Source organism: Nycticebus coucang, chromosome 24 (assembly GCF_027406575.1).
Source record: "Nycticebus coucang isolate mNycCou1 chromosome 24, mNycCou1.pri, whole genome shotgun sequence".
NCBI classification, from domain to species: domain Eukaryota; kingdom Metazoa; phylum Chordata; class Mammalia; order Primates; family Lorisidae; genus Nycticebus; species Nycticebus coucang.
In genome coordinates this window covers 7,735,832-7,752,306 of record NC_069803.1, presented here as the reverse complement: position 1 = coordinate 7,752,306, position 16,475 = coordinate 7,735,832, and positions in this window count along the sequence as shown.

Sequence of the window (16,475 nt, the reverse complement as noted above, 5' to 3'; positions counted from 1 at the left end):
TTGCTGACGACATGATCTTATACTTAGAGAACCCCAAAGACTCAACCACAAGACTCCTAGAAGTCATCAAAAAATACAGTGATGTTTCAGGATATAAAATCAACGTCCACAAGTCAGTAGCCTTTGTGTACACCAATAACAGTCAAGATGAAAAGCTAATTAAGGACACAACTCCCTTCACCATAGTCTCAAAGAAAATGAAATACCTAGGAATATACCTAACGAAGGAGGTGAAGGACCTCTATAAAGAAAACTATGAACTCCTCAGAAAGGAAATAGCAGAGGATATTAACAAATGGAAGAACATACCATGCTCATGGATGGGAAGAATCAACATTGTTAAAATGTCTATACTTCCCAAAGCAATCTACCTATTCAATGCCATTCCTATCAAAATACCAACATCGTACTTTCAAGATTTGGAGAAAATGATTCTGCGTTTTGTATGGAACCAGAAAAAACCCCGTATAGCTAAGGCAGTTCTCTGTAACAAAAATAAAGCTGGGGGCATCAGCATACCAGATTTTAGTCTGTACTACAAAGCCATAGTGGTCAAGACAGCATGGTTCTGGCACAAAAACAGAGACATAGACACTTGGAATTGAATTGAAAACCAAGAAATGAAACTAACATGTTACAACCACCTAATCTTTGATAAACCAAACAAGAACATACCTTGGGGGAAAGACTCCCTATTCAATAAATGGTGTTGGGAGAACTGGATGTCTACATGTAAAAGACTGAAACTGGATCCACACCTTTCCCCACTCACAAAAATTGATTCAAGATGGATAAGGGACTTAAACTTAAGGCATGAAACAATAAAAATCCTCCAAGAAAGCATAGGAAAAACACTGGAAGATATTGGCCTGGGAAAAGACTTCATGAAGAAGACTGCCATGGCAATTGCAACAACAACAAAAATAAACAAATGGGACTTCATTAAACTGAAAAGCTTCTGTACAGGTAAGGAGACAATACCAAAGCAAAGAGACAACCTACACAATGGGAAAGGATATTTGCATATTTTCAATCAGACAAAATCTTGATAACTAGGATCTATAGAGAACTCAAATTAATCCACATGAAAAAAGCCAACAATCCCTTATATCAATGGGCAAGAGACATGAATAGAACTTTCTCTAAAACGACAGACGAATGGCTAACAAACACATGAAAAAAATGTTCATCATCTCTATATATTAGAGAAATGCAAATCAAAACAACCCTGAGATATCATCTAACCCCAGTGAGAATGGCCCACATCACAGAATCTCAAAACTGCAGATGCTGGCGTGGATGTGGAGAGAAGGGAACACTTTTACACTGCTGGTGGGACTGCAAACTAGTACAACCTTTCTGGAAGGAAGTATGGAGAAACCTCAAAGCACTCAAGCTAGACCTCCCATTTGATCCTGCAATCCCATTACTGGGCATCTACCCAGAAGGAAAAAAATCCTTTTATCATAAGGACACTTGTACTAGACTGTTTATTGCAGCTCAATTTACAATCGCCAAAATGTGGAAACAGCCTAAATGCCCACCAACCCAGGAATGGATTAACAAGCTGTGGTATATATATATACCATGGAATACTATTCAGCCATTAAAAAAAATGGAGACTTTACATCCTTCGTATTAACCTGGATGGACGTGGAAGACATTATTCTTAGTAAAGCATCACAAGAATGGAGAAGCATGAATTCTATGTACTCAATTTTAATATGAGGACAATTAATGACAATTATGGTTATGGGGGGGAAACAGAAAGAGGGAAGGAGGGAGGTGGGCGGGGCCTTGGTGTGTGTCACACTTTATGGGGGCAAGACATGATTGCAAGAGGGACTTTACCTAGTAATTGCAATCAGTGTAACCTGGCTTATTGTACCCTCAATGAATCCCCAACAATAAAAAAAAATAAAATAAAATAAAATATAGAAAGGTGAACTTTTTACAGGAGAATGGGCTGGGAAGCTCTGAAGGAAGCAAGGCATGCCATTGGCAGGAAAGGGCCCAGAATGGATGAGTGGTCTAAGTAGTAAGGAAAGGCATAAAACAATACAGGACACTGAAGGAAGAAGGAAGGGTTAGTGAAGGAAAAGCTTCTCTTGGCACCGTCATTTAGAAGCTACCTCTCCTAAAAGTCTTTTCTTATAAGACTTAACCCATCAATTTTTGCAACATACCACTGGTAGGAGGAAATAGTGGTATAAAGAGAAAAATATCAGAAGTATTGGAGATAATCTAATTTTACCTTGAATATTAATACATCAAATTTTCTTCTAGTTCTGTGGCCAAAGAACATAAAATGACTTGCTCCCCAACTCATGCCTTATAAGTATAAAATTTGGGAAAGTGGTCAAGACCCCTAGCTTTTAGCCTTTCATTGTTCCCACACCTTTTGTTGCATTTTTATTTTTCTGGTTATGGGCCTTATAAGCAAGGACGTGGTCTTCCTAAAATCACAGCACAAACCAATGAGGCAAGATTAAATCTCTGCCATGATTTCTAAATATATGTTTATAGTCTCAGGTATTTGTAAACCTCTTTAAGTATGCTCTAGTGAAGTGGAAAGAAATATGGAGGTGTGCCTCTATCTACAGACAATTATACATCCTTATGCTATCCATATAGAATATATCATTGTTTTCCATAATCTTGTGCTGGCAATGTTACTACCAAAGGGGTTGAGAAGATGGATATGTAAATTGGAGCTCTTTTTTATTTCAAGATTAAATACATGTTTCAAAATTGTCTTCTGGTTTTAGTCATTACCAAAGTCTGTGATTCCTGAGATTGCATTGGCATGGAAACCAGACCCTTAGTAGAATCTGTACTCAAAGCTCTGTGAAGTGAGTAACCATCTGTGTTACATGGAGTTGAGCGTGAGCAACTCACATGCATCTTCCTTAGCACTGAGAGTAAGACTACCTGGAATTGCTTCCAATTTATTGTGGGTTATTTCCTAAACATAGCATAATGAGATTCTGAAAGTCCACTTCCTTTTTTTCCACAAATGAGATACCCCAAAATAATAAATGGGTTAAGCCCTCACTTGCCACTACATCAGATATTTTGTGGCAAAACTGTGATGTAATCTGAGCCCAGAGACTCAGCCCTATGGTCACAGATCTGGCAAGGGTTTGTATTATTCCAATAGGGGAAAACAAAACAAAAACCCAGAGAACTAAGTAAGGAAAATATCTTCAAGAACTGTGTTTTTCACTTTTCAAAAAGAATGAAACAGAATAGTCAATGATAGTCTGTGAAGAGTATCATACCCATAGGCTCATAGAGTATCATATCATATCATCTTTGATATCATATGATATCAAAGAGTATCATATCATAGGGTGTCATACCCAACCACAAGCATACACATTCACTCAGAAACCTGTTCTGGAAAGAAAAAAATTATATGAAATTGCCTGAATTGGACAGGGCAGGGTGGCTCATGCCTGTAGTCCTAGCACTCTGGGAGGCTGAGGATGGGTGGATTGCTTGAGCTCACAAGTTTGAGACCATCCTGTCTCTATTAAAAGTAGAAAAACTGAGGCAAGAGGATTGTTTGAGCCCAAGAGTTGGAAGTTGCTCTGAGCTATGTCACCATAGCACTCTACCCATGGCGACAGCTTGAGACTCAAAAAAAAAAAAAAAAAAGAAATTCCCTGAATTGCTCCTATGTTGGCTTCTGGTATCATCACATATTTTTAATCTCTTTTCTGAGCACAACTCAGATATTCAACAGCTGGGAATAAATAAGCAATATAAATCTCTATTTCTTGAAAACAGAAATGAAGTCTATACCTTTCAGATAACTTAATAACCTCTAGCATCAGTAATAAATATCCAGCTTTCTGTATAAATTACCTTGGGTCTTAGAATATTGTACTAAGCCCTGAGTTATTTGTTTCATATATCTCATCTCTAGGTATGCAAATTAAAAAGAAATGCTTTGGAATGTGATTAAATTATGACATTGGAAGGAGGTATGTGCTGGCAACATTACTTTGAGAAGTGTTTTTCTCTATGGGCTCCCTAGTAGTTTGTTATAACTGCATTTAATTACATAAATTCTCTAGAATTTCCAAATAAGGCATGCATCCTTGGTGTTAAGAGAAGCCACCTAGCATGCTGATGGTGAACAGTCTGATCTTGACCTGCACAAGGAGAGCTTCAACATTTCATGGTCACAAACCCTCATTAGTTATTTTAGCCTTTGTAGAAAGTCAGGGTCAGGAACAAGCACAGCAAAGTTCAAACAGTTCTATGATTCAGGTTGAGCTGTGGTGCTTTGTTTATGCTCAACTAATGACCAGGCCTGCTGCACGGCTGATCTGATCCCTCCACTTGTCATCAAGGCAGATATTGATCACCACAGTCATGCTGAGTTCAGAGCCCATCTTAATCAGGGTCCATTCTTCCACACTCTCTGTCAGCACTGAGCAACATGCCATTACAAAGCTGGGTGCACCTTCTTCTTACAAAGACTTTGAAAACCTGAAATGGATTGTTACTGTGAAGTCGATAAACTCAGGCACTGACTAAACTAAACCCTGATGTTCTAGGAGAAACTGGTAAAGAGTATTTGGACAGCTCATTTATTACCAGTTTAATACTTTGTTTTAATCAGAAGCATTCTGTAACTAGCTCATATCTGATGTGCACAGTGAACTCATATCTGCCTCTACAGAAATCCATGCAGAAAAAGAAATACCCACAGCAAAAGATGTCTCACACCCTATTTGTACAAATCATTGCCTCTTACAGATTTCATTATGTAAAAATATCAGTATGAATTTCACTTGGATCACTGACTTCTTGACCTTTTCAGTTTTTCTAAGCAAAACAATATTAACTTCAACATAATATTTTAGGCAATAGATGAAAGATACTTGGAAGAAAATTAAATCTCTGTCGTATATATGTCTATCTACATAAGTTGAATTGAATATGAGTTTGAATGTATTTTTTCTGTAGATTTTTGATAGGGTTCATAAAAATTTGGAGGGCCGTAAGTTAAAATGTCAGATAGATGGCAAGACAGGTAGAGAATCTTGGCTTAGTGCTCTGTGCATGTTCATTAAGGCTGATATTCAGCCCTGTCTTGGGGTGTTAGGCACAGTGAAGGAGGAAACCTTGCTGAACGTTGTTCGGATGAGACTCTAGAAACCTCTGACAAACTCATTTGGGAGATGGAAAAAGACCATCCATTGTCCCCTGTACATAAGTTTGAGAGAAGAATTAAAGATCTCTTTCCTGACCTTTGTACCTCATTGATGCACTGCAGAGGACTTCTCTCGCATACAGCGTTACAGATGGGCCACTCTGCTTTCTCCGTGCATCCTACGTCACCTTTCAGTCTTGATCACCTTTCAAACCAGGTGGCCCAGTGGCAGATGGCATAGCAGTAATCATTTCACTATATCATGATTTCTTTCCTAATAGAAAAATATTGGGATTAAACAAAGTCATATTAGGAAGAGAGGAGAATCACGAATGCTTCAATTTGGCCACCACAGTCCCAAGCCATTAGTGACTGGGAGTTTGGAGTACATGTTACCCAAGAGAGAAACAAAGTTATTTGCTATTTCTTTCATTCTGGTGTTTTCACCTTCCTCACTTCCATAACTGTGATTTAGGATGGTTAAGATGCCATAGCACTGTAATAGCTTAAAATAATCTTTAATATTGCCTTTGATTCAGACAGATGTGAAAAAAAGCCTATATTGTACTGTGATTTAGTAGTTATTAGATAATTATTAATTACTAAATAATATAATAATACCTAAAGAAACACATTTCTTCACTGCCAGGTAGAGGTAGAAGCCCTTGTTTGCCAATCGGCCTCGCTGAGATGGGAGGGAGCCCTTCTCTTCACAGCTGAGTGGCCCCACTCAGCCTCCACTGGTAGCTTTCTGAGAGTTATGAGTGCCCCATTCCTGACACTCTAAGGGTCCCTACAGAGCTCCTAGGGAGTGGTGGTGTCCTCTTGACCACTGAAAAGTGGTGAGTACTTGTCTCTACCCGAGATAAAGGTTGTCTTATGACTGCCAAGTGTAGGTTCAAGTCCAGCCTTCCCAGGGAGACTCCATTCGCACAGTAGTTGTCCTCTAGCAGGGATCAAGGTCCCAACTTTATTTTTTTTATTAAACCATAACTGTGTACATATATGGGGTACAATGTGCTGATTTGATATAGAATGTGGAATATTTATATCAAAATGATTAACATAAGTATCACCTCACTTATTTGTGGGGGTAAGACATTTATACTCTACTCTTAATAGTTTTGAAATGTACCATTGCATTGTGCACAATAGGTGAGATCCCAACAAATACCTTCCCTGGTACCGGTCTCCTCCCTCCCCTTCTTTTTTCTGAACTATAGTTCTGTTTTATTATTCATATGAATGTGTAAGTGATTATATTTTGGTTTTGCAATATTATTGAATACATTGGTTACTTTTTTTAAATTTAAGTACTTTACTAAGTACTAAGAATATATTTCAGTTCCATGTGGGTCTTTACATAAAAGATGTAAAGCCTCCATCCTTTTTTATGGCTGCACAGTATTCCATGGTATACATATACCACAATTTGTTAATCCATTTATGGGTTGATGGGCATTTGGGCTGCTTCCATGACTTGGAAATTATGAATTAGGCTGCAATAAACATTCTGGTGCAAATGTCTTTATCGTTAAATGAATTTTGATCATCTGGGTATATACCTAGTAAAAGAATTACAAAATCAAATGCTAGGTCTACTGTTAGTTCCTTGAGAGTTTTCCAAACTTCTTTTCAAAAAGGCTATTTTACTTTGCATTCCCACCCACCACTGTTACTAATCATCCAGCAGAGGTCTTCTCAGGTTCTTGGTAATCATCAGAGAAAAGTATCTCAGGAAGCACCGTATCAGCCAAAAGCAAGCAGCTTTTATTGAAAGCAAAGTGAAAGTATGCTCAGTTGTCTCAAGACAGAAAGAGCAGGTGGGCTCGAAAAGGGCAGCTGCACCTAAAGGATGGGGGTTTGGGTTGTATGCAGTGTCACAAAACTGAAGGGAGGGCTATCTAAAGCAAAGGGGTTGATTTTTTGCATAATTTTCCCAGAATCCATTTCCCTTCCATTTTTATACTTTATAAAGTTGTTTTGGAACTGTTACCATGATTTCAAAGGTGAGAGGATTTTGAAACCACAATACAAGTGATATTGTTATTATTCTAAGTTCTTATAAGGTGACCCAGACAGCGAACAGCGAGTTGAAGCTGGGTTTTGTCTGTGGTTATCAGTGCCCCCTTAGCAAGACTTTAACACTCGCACCTTCTCTGCCAACCCCTGCATGCAGTCCCAGCCTTGTCACCGGCTCCATCTGCACCTTCCTGGGCTGGGGCATTGGGGGCGCCTCACTGTATTCTGGGGAATGAGGAGTTTGGACTCACCAGTTGGCCCTTCCTGGTATGTGTAGGGGTAGGAGCGTGTTTTGTACTCTGTGCATTTTGATCAGAGTAGAGCAGTTTATTGTCTTGCTATGCTGACCCTGTCCCTGTCCTTTAGCTAGAGGGACAAGGCTTTTTTGTGTGTCTTTTTTGATGCATACCTTTTGATATTTCTAGGCTTCAGCTTCAAGATGGGATATATGACACGAAAGGGAAACCCAGAGAATGTGCCCATCCTGAGTCCCCAGGATGGTCTTCCTTCTCTTTTTTACCTTTAGGAGTCTTTTCTGTTTGTTTTATATATAAACAAGAATTTTCATTTCATTGGAGGAAAGGTCTTTTTAGTCCATCTTCCTAAAAGTGGAAGCAGGATATATTTCAAAGTGTGATATACTTTCATTGTTGGTGCAGGAAATTTAGAAATGTCAAAATAAATTGTAGCATCCTGATTTGGATATTAAAATTCTTACTACTCTTTACATTAATAAAAATCTGAGTTTTTGAGTAAGAGGCCACATTATCGTCTGCTTTGGTGCCAGATAATAATTTGGCTATTTTATTGCATATGAAAGTACTGTAAGGGACATCAAAGCCCTGCAAGTTACTGAACTCCAAGTTCAATGAACTCCAACTAGTCCCTAATTCCCTGTGACCACAATTTCTTAATGAAAGTAAACGAAAGAGTGTCTTGTCTGAAGTATGTTAGAAGGTAAAGATTGGCTTAGAACCGTATGTCATAGCTAAACTTTTCAGTGGACTACTTTTATTTAAAAGGAGCATGTCCTGTTACTGTAAACTGGACTGGATACTCAAGGATCTGGACAACTACCTGATGGTGATAGAGTGGAAACAGAACTAATTTAAGAGTGTGAAGAACTGGACTTGAGTCCTAGCTTGTCTTTTAATCAGCTCTGTAATTGGACAAATCAATTACACTTCCTAAACTGTCCCCACTGAGGTTGTTTAGAGAGTTGAATGAGCTTATTCAACCATACAAGTGGTTATTATTATAATTATTGTTATTCTCTTTGTATTTACATTTTGTGGGACATGTCTTCATACATACCCTAATCTATATACCAATTGCTACTTTTGATATTTGAATTTATTTAGTTTGGGGATGCTAAAAGTTATAGATTTGCAAGTTAAGAAGAACATGTAAGGTTATCTAGGTAAGTTTCTAAATAACACTGGTTCACAACTTTGGCTGCACGTTAAACTTCCCTAGGGAGCTTTTTAAATGCTTCAAGGCCCTGGCCCATCTCCTAGAGATTTTGATTGAACTGGCCTGGGAGGGAGGGGGGAAGCCTAATCAACAGTACATTTGAAAAGCTCCCCAGGTGACCCTAATGTGTACAGGGTTAAGACTCTTCAATATAGATAAATATCTCTAGTCCTGATTCCAGATGACTCAGCCAGATTGATTCAAATAATCAGCTTGGCTTGGGTACCATTGATCTAGTAATTTTCAAAACAGGGTTGGGGAAGGAGCCTAATTTGAAAGGAGTTTCTAACTCCTAAGATAAGACCTCAACACTCACAGTTTGAAACTGTTCCCTGATACTTCTAACACTTGCTTTGTACTTTCCCACTTCCTACCCCACCTCTCCCTTCCCCTTCCCCTTCCCTTCCCTTCCCTTCCTTTTTTTTTCTTTTTATTAAATCATAGCTGTGTACATTAATGTGATCATGGGGCACCATACACTGGTTTTATAGACCGTTTGACACATTTTCATCACACTGGTTAATATAGCCTTCCTGGCATTTTCTTAGTTATTGTGTTAAGACATTTATATTCTACATTTACTAAGTTTCACATCATCTTCCTCAGTGGCCCTTCCAGTTGGAAGTTGAGCTGATATAAATCTCAAATGAATGATCTTGGCAACTTTAACACCAGCTTCTTTTTGAACACCTCTGTGGCAGAAACCTCACTAGCTCTAAGCAACTGTTTCTATCTCTGGAGAGACCTTGATAAGGTGAAATGTACAATCAGGAAGTTGAATACTGCAAGGTAACAAGAAGACAAGACTTCCACTCACTAGAAAGAAGATGTGTGTGCTAATTTCAAAACCAGTCACCCGAAAATAGCTAATATAAAAAGATACTATATTTCATTTACTAAGACTTCTACCTCAAGACAATGCTATGATATACTACAATCATGGCCATTTCTTTTTTTTTTTTTTTTTTTTGCCCCCCGCCCCCCATGGCCATTTCTTAAAAAATAAAAATTGGTTTTCTTAGCTGTTACTGGGGAGAAGGTTGAGCACATGAAGATAAATAAATCAATAGAGTTAGCCAGGAAATGGGCACGTGGGAGTGGAACCCTGGAAATCACTCCCACTGCTATACTTTGACACAAAGTTTCTGTCCACAAATAGGTTGTATTTTCCTTTTTCACCCTCACCATATGAAGTTTTGTTCTTTTAATAATACGTTTAAAAATTATTTCCAAGACCAGTACGTAATAAAAGAAGAAAGGCTTGATGTATGAAAGGAAGAAAGGGACATTGGTGCACCCAACATCCCAGACCAGGCTGGGAACTGAACTCCAGGACTGCAATCCGAGCGTCATTTTCTGTAAGACACCAGGGAACGCATCAGCATCAGTGAATGCAGCCTGGACTAATCCAGCTTGTTCTTCCCCTGGGTGCTGTTTTCAGCTAAGTGTGAACTCAGGTCATTCCTTGTATTTAAAGGCAAAACCTGTCACTCCCCAAAAGAGCTCTCTGTACTGAGCGGTTCACTAATTCGCTGCTGACTGGGCTTGTCTAGTAAGGGAAAACATTAAATATTTAAACCCTGTCCGTCCTCAGATGCAGAGCAGCAAAGATGATTTTCCACAGAATTTAGCATTAAACTCAGGCAATTTGTACAGCTGTGCATATAAATGGCTTTCACATAATCTCTGGAGGCCAGGGTCAATGTTCCTCATACATTCTAATACTGTAGATGACATAGCAACATCCTTCCAATTTATGTTTCCTCATAATTGAAAGGGGCTTCATAAAAGTAAGGAAGAAGCAGAGTGTACACAGCCAAATCAATCTCTGCTGACAGTGGAGCGGAAGTTAATTGTAATTTTAATGTAATTTGTTCCATGAGCATGTTGAACCCTAGCATATACCTAAATCCATTTTATAAAGGAAACTATGTGTTTGCGTGTATATATTATAATATTAGAATGATCTAATTATACAGCTGTCATGAAGACAACAAATATAACTTCTCCAAACAAATACTTTAATTATTTTTTTCCCCCACAGATATATTTGTGTAAAAAAATGGAAGCCTGGCTTTTATTATCAACACGGAATTTTACCCAATCCGATTTTGGGGTGACATAGACATTAGGTTGCTTGAGATAAATATGCACATTATTTGCCAAAGTACAAGCACAGCACAGTCCTAATTGCTAAAGTTAAGCTTATCTGCATGAACTGTAGTTAATATTTATTCTGGGTGAAGTCATTTTTTATTAAGCTATTTTTTCATTTAATAGAGCAAGAACATGCTAATAGTTTTGTTGGTAATTCAAACATTTCCTGCTGCGGGTAAAAACAAATGTAAAACTGAAGAATGATGGTGTTCTCCAGCTCTGAAATTCGCTAATTGCAGAGCTATTCAATTATAGGTAATATCCTTTTATTGCTAATAAGATTACTGTGTGTCAATACAACTGCAGTTCCGAAATGGAATTTGCCCAATTTGCCTTGTATGGAATTTAAAACTGTTCTATGTAAAAGAAAATTAGCCCTGAAATATGAATGACAAGGAGAAGAAATCAGTGGAATGCCTAATCTAAAAAAACTTTTTCTTACATCCAGATGCTTTAATTTTGGGACAGTTTCAAAATGGACATTTTGTTACAAAAAAAAAAAAAAAGGAAAAAAGGTACACAAATGGAGTAACTACTCGTTTACAATTCATTTTTGTACAATTGGTATTTCCCTTCCCCAGCCTGGGTTCCGTGTCCTGTTGGCTACAGAATAAGCAAAGAATGAATGTAAGGTTGTAAATTAAATCAAGCAATAAGAAGGAGTCAAACTCACCTGGTGAGGAAGAAGGGCATGTCAGATGCGTATTCCCGAGTGTGATCTCACACCAACTAACCGGACTCTTGGAGTGTTGAGTCCCAGAACACGGGGGTTGCACTTTATCCCATGTGCTTCTTAGAAACTGAGAATTTGAGAGCTACTGGCCTTAAGGGATCCTTCTAGTGCCTTGAGTCACAGCCGCAGTGCACGCCTGGTCTTTCTCAACCTTGACCTTCAGCTGCACAGGCTGTACAATGGCTTTTCATCTTCTCTTGATGAAAAAGACCCATTATCCACTGACTGCTGGGCAGAGGCTTCTGGGGCTATGCTGATCTCTTAATCAGATGTTGCTAAGGATGCCACCAGATACAGGTGTTCAGGCCACTCTAGGTGTCAGAGGATCCTGTAAGGGCATAAAGGAGAAGCTGCCTGGAGAGTCTGATTGCTGTTTCTAAAGTGACCTTTCTAAAAATGTGATCAGTGTATGTATATCAGAATAATTTAGGAAGATTTTAGCAGTAAATTTTCTGGAGTTTCATGCCAGGCTCATTCATTCAGAATAACAGAGAATGGATCTAGAAATCTGTAATTCTTAATGTGTTATATCACAACTCATGACATCTCTCCAATTGAGTCACTGGTATCCAGTGAGCTTGGGGAAGAATGTTCTTTATCTTTCCCTGGATTTAAAAGTATTTAGTGTGAATAATCATTTCAGTTTTCCTGGGACTTTCCATATTTAACATTGAATGTCCCATGTCCTGGGAAACTCCTCAGCTCTGGGCAAATCATAACAGTTGGTCCCAAGATATAATTTCAAAACTTGTCCCCTCATCCTGGCTACAGGGCTTTGAGCATGGCACTAAACCGTGCTGAGATCTGATTTCCTCATCTGTATAATGGCTATAATGTCCATTTTATAGAGATACTGTGTGGATTAAATGAAATTAAATGTGACTGCATGTATCAAGCAGCCATTTTGTAAATGTTATTTCCTTTTCCCACCATTGGAAAATTGTATTCCCAGGCCTAAGGGGAGGATTCTGCTACACACAACAAGAAGGTGGATGCCATTTAATTTATTTCACCTGCCAAAAAAGAAAAAAAAAAGAGCTATTTTTTTGTCAGTAAATAACAGGTTGTCATATGCTGTTTGAGGCAGATTTGTTTGTAATGTTTTTTTTTGATTTGCAAATATGTAAATTGAGAGTCATGATTCACTTAATTTCCATGTAAAATTAACTACCTATAAAATTCTGGCTATAAGCAAAAAAAGAAGAAAAAATTATGGGTTCAAAATACAGCATTGTAAGTCTTAGAATTTAGACAAGAAGTTTGGAATCATATAAACCAAGGCAGGTATGGCTTATAAAATTTGAGGAGATATGTGGGCAAAACCCTAAGGCCACATAATGTTCCTACCACTGGCTTTATGGATTTAGATATGTCTCAATTATTCTGGACCTCAGCTTTCACACTTATAAAATGGAGGTTGGAATAGTATATTAAATTGATCTCTGAAGTTCTCAAAATTTATGATTCCATTCCAGATAAATTATTTTGCTGTCATTTAAATTCTCTAAGTAAAGGGGAGCTGGCTCCTTCAAGGCAGTTGATGTCATAGTAGGGGTATTAATTTTAGAGTGTTCTTTATTTTGAGTCAAAATTTTCATTCTGTAACTTATTCCCACTAGTCTTAAATCTATCTTAGGAAAACCCAGAATAACTCTATTTTCCTTTTCATGGAGTTGTTCCTCAACTACTTGAAATGAATGATTACATGAAGCCTTAGAAAACTGTATTTCTACCTCTGCTAGAAGGGGTTATGTCATGACCATGATTAGCCACACTAGCCTTGATTGAAGCCCTGGGCACTTCTCAGGTCAGGTGAGATTGTCTTGACCAATTTATGATTGAATAGCAAAATTCAGCCTGGTGATTTTGGTAGTTACATACTAGCATCAAGCTTGGATAATTAAATGAAAGGGCTCACCCTTTCTTAGTAGGTTGTGTTTGAATAACAGTGTCCAATACCAAAGACAAGAGTGAACTGAAGGAAGGTTCAATGGGTGAGAGCTCAGACAAAGTCTGGAACAGGAGGATTTGGTGAAGAAGTGACTGAACAGAGGCTGAGAAACAAAGATGTTTAATCAGTAGCAATCTCCCAAATTGAAACTGAGATAACAGAGAGCTTAAATCTAGATTAGAGAAAATATCTTTTCCTTCAGTCATTAAATCACCAAATTTTTGAGTGTCCACTCTGTGTCAGGCATTATTTGGACCCTGGATATTTCAGGAGGCTAACTTCTGCCAAACTGACCACCTGTCAACCAGCTCCCATTATCCCATTAACGTTTGAATGGAGTCTTCCTGTGCCTGTGAAAACATGCAGATTTCTGGATCCATTCTCAGAGATTTTAAATTGAATAGGTCTGGCAAGGCACCCAAGAACATACACTTTTTAATAATCTTCCTAGATTGTTCTGAATCATAAGGCTCACAGTTTCTATTTGCAGAAAGATCATTTTAAAAGTAGACAACAGATTTCCCAGGCAATTAGCCCTTTTTTACTCTTAAAGTGTCCTGAGATATCCAGAAGGGTTCAGACACCTGCAATTGCTGAGGTAGTACTTTCTATTTATCAAAATATGTCTTGTTGAAGGCCCTGGCAACTTTTTATCATTTTACATGCTCATGACAACTTTCTGATTTCCACCAGATATTAGAGATCTGGGGATCCCTCACATGCCAATGTTACTCTTTAAGATCCAAGAATTAGCCATGTTGCTCTGAGAACATTGTACTAGCCAGTGAGTATATTTAATTTTTCTGGACAGTGAATTTTTATTGATTGAGTCAAAGAACACATGGTTCATTTTTTTAGTGAAATCATGTTTTCAGCTTTTATTGATCTGGTAGTCAGAACTTTCACATCTTTCACACATTTCTCAAATGAAATTGTCTCATCCCACCACCTCTAAGTTTCTGTGAGTCAGCCACTTTACTCAGGGGTAAAGCCAAACCCTCAGTCTCTAGCTATTCCATGTTGTTTTTTAGTGGACCTTCCCCAACCCCAAGAGCCATGTGCAGCTACTTTAAGGTCTTTATTCCCTTTCTTGGTTTTCATAATTAATCCACTGTGCCTACATCTTTGGACATCAGCAGAAACCCAGATTTCAGTACCACACAGCACAACACAAATGATTATCCCCTGCTGTTGTTCACACTTACTGATCTGAGCTTCACTCCCAACCTGCTCACCTGCTCAAATCCTTCAGTACACTTGGGAACCACTATCACAGATGCACTCCATTCTATTCTCAACCTTTTCCTCAAATGATCCCTTTATACTCTGCTTAACTGAAATATGGCTATGCTGAAAATACCCTATTTTTCTACACTCCTTGTACCTCAAGTGTTTTTCCTATTCTCTGTCACCACTTGAGAGCGATTTCTTTCCTTTCTCCACAAAACCCTAGCTTTTATCAGTCACTCTCAGCTCTCCCTTCCATTATTGCTATCTACTGACATTTTGTTTACTCCCTCCATTCAGAGCTCCTCCAGCTCTTGTCTCCCTCTCCATTGATAGGATTTGGGGGGATTTCCTCATGCAAATAGACAATACATAAAAACCTATGTCCCTAGAATCTTGGCCCACTTGTTTCCAGCATTGTCCTTCAGTCTCACTTGACCACCCACTCACAAGTATGATCGTATCATTACTTATGACTACACTTCCAAAATGTGGGTTCCAAATATTTGTCTTTAATTATCAACTTTTCCTTCTTTCAGCTCACTTACTGTAATATTTTATTTCAACAATTCTCAAAACTCATGCAAATCTGCAATTCATTTATTCTCATGCCCTTTTGTTATTTATCTGTCACTCCCAGTCCTCACTTTCAGCAGAAGTCTAGATTCTTTCATCCAGCCCTGTGATCCTTTGCAGACCTTGTAAATTCTCTATCCTTTTCCCCAACATTCTATTTACCTGGAATATCCTTAACTGTGATTAAGCTCAACCACCATTTTATTTTGTATTTCTGAACAAGTATCTCAACAATCAGAGAGGCGCCACTGATCAGAGTAAGTTTAAATTTATGTTCACAGTATCCAAAGAAATCTCGACATTGAGAGACAACACAGCTACACTTTCCTGGAAGATGCACTTAGCCACTTTCTGAGGGAACAATTTCATGCTTTCTCCTCAAATGTTCAATATGCACGGCCACACACTGTTTTAACTGATGACTTTGCATCCAATAAATGGAATTAGATAAGAATTATTTCATCTCCACTCAAAATTTGAATACCCTCCTGTTTCATTTTCTCTTATTACAGTAAAATGATCTTTACTTCAGGCCAAGTTAACTTGTGTCATAAATTCAATCCACTATTACCATCTTAAGAATGTACTTTTTGCAATTAAGCACTTTCCTGAATCACCAAATTTCCACCCTTAACTGGTTCTTTCAAAACATCTTTCAAAATATTATTCATTATCTTCATATAATTTTGCAGCAAAAGCCTCATTTCTTTGCTCCTAATCATAGGAAAAAATTATGAAAGTAGTTGCTTATATTTGTGATTCCCATATACTCATTTCACATTTTATTTTCCATCCATTCCAATTAGACTTCGGACCCATAACTCTCCATAAATAGTTGCTAACAAGATTCCTGTTAATCTACCTCTTCTCATGGCTAATGGTTACTTCTCCCTCATCTTGCTAGTGACTTCTACAGTGTTTACAATAACTGGATTATTGCATCCATCCTGAGATATGTTTTCAATATGCTTCCAGGACACTATGCTTTCCTGGTTTTGCTCTTACTTTGCTAACTGAAATTTCTCAACTTTCTTTCACAGCTCCATATTACCAACGAATCCTCTAATTGATAGAAGGCTCTAGGTCTCTGGCCTCAGTCCTCAGCTTTCCCATCCTTGCTCTATCAGAAAGTAATTGCAACCAATCTCCTGTTTCAAATGCTATTTGTA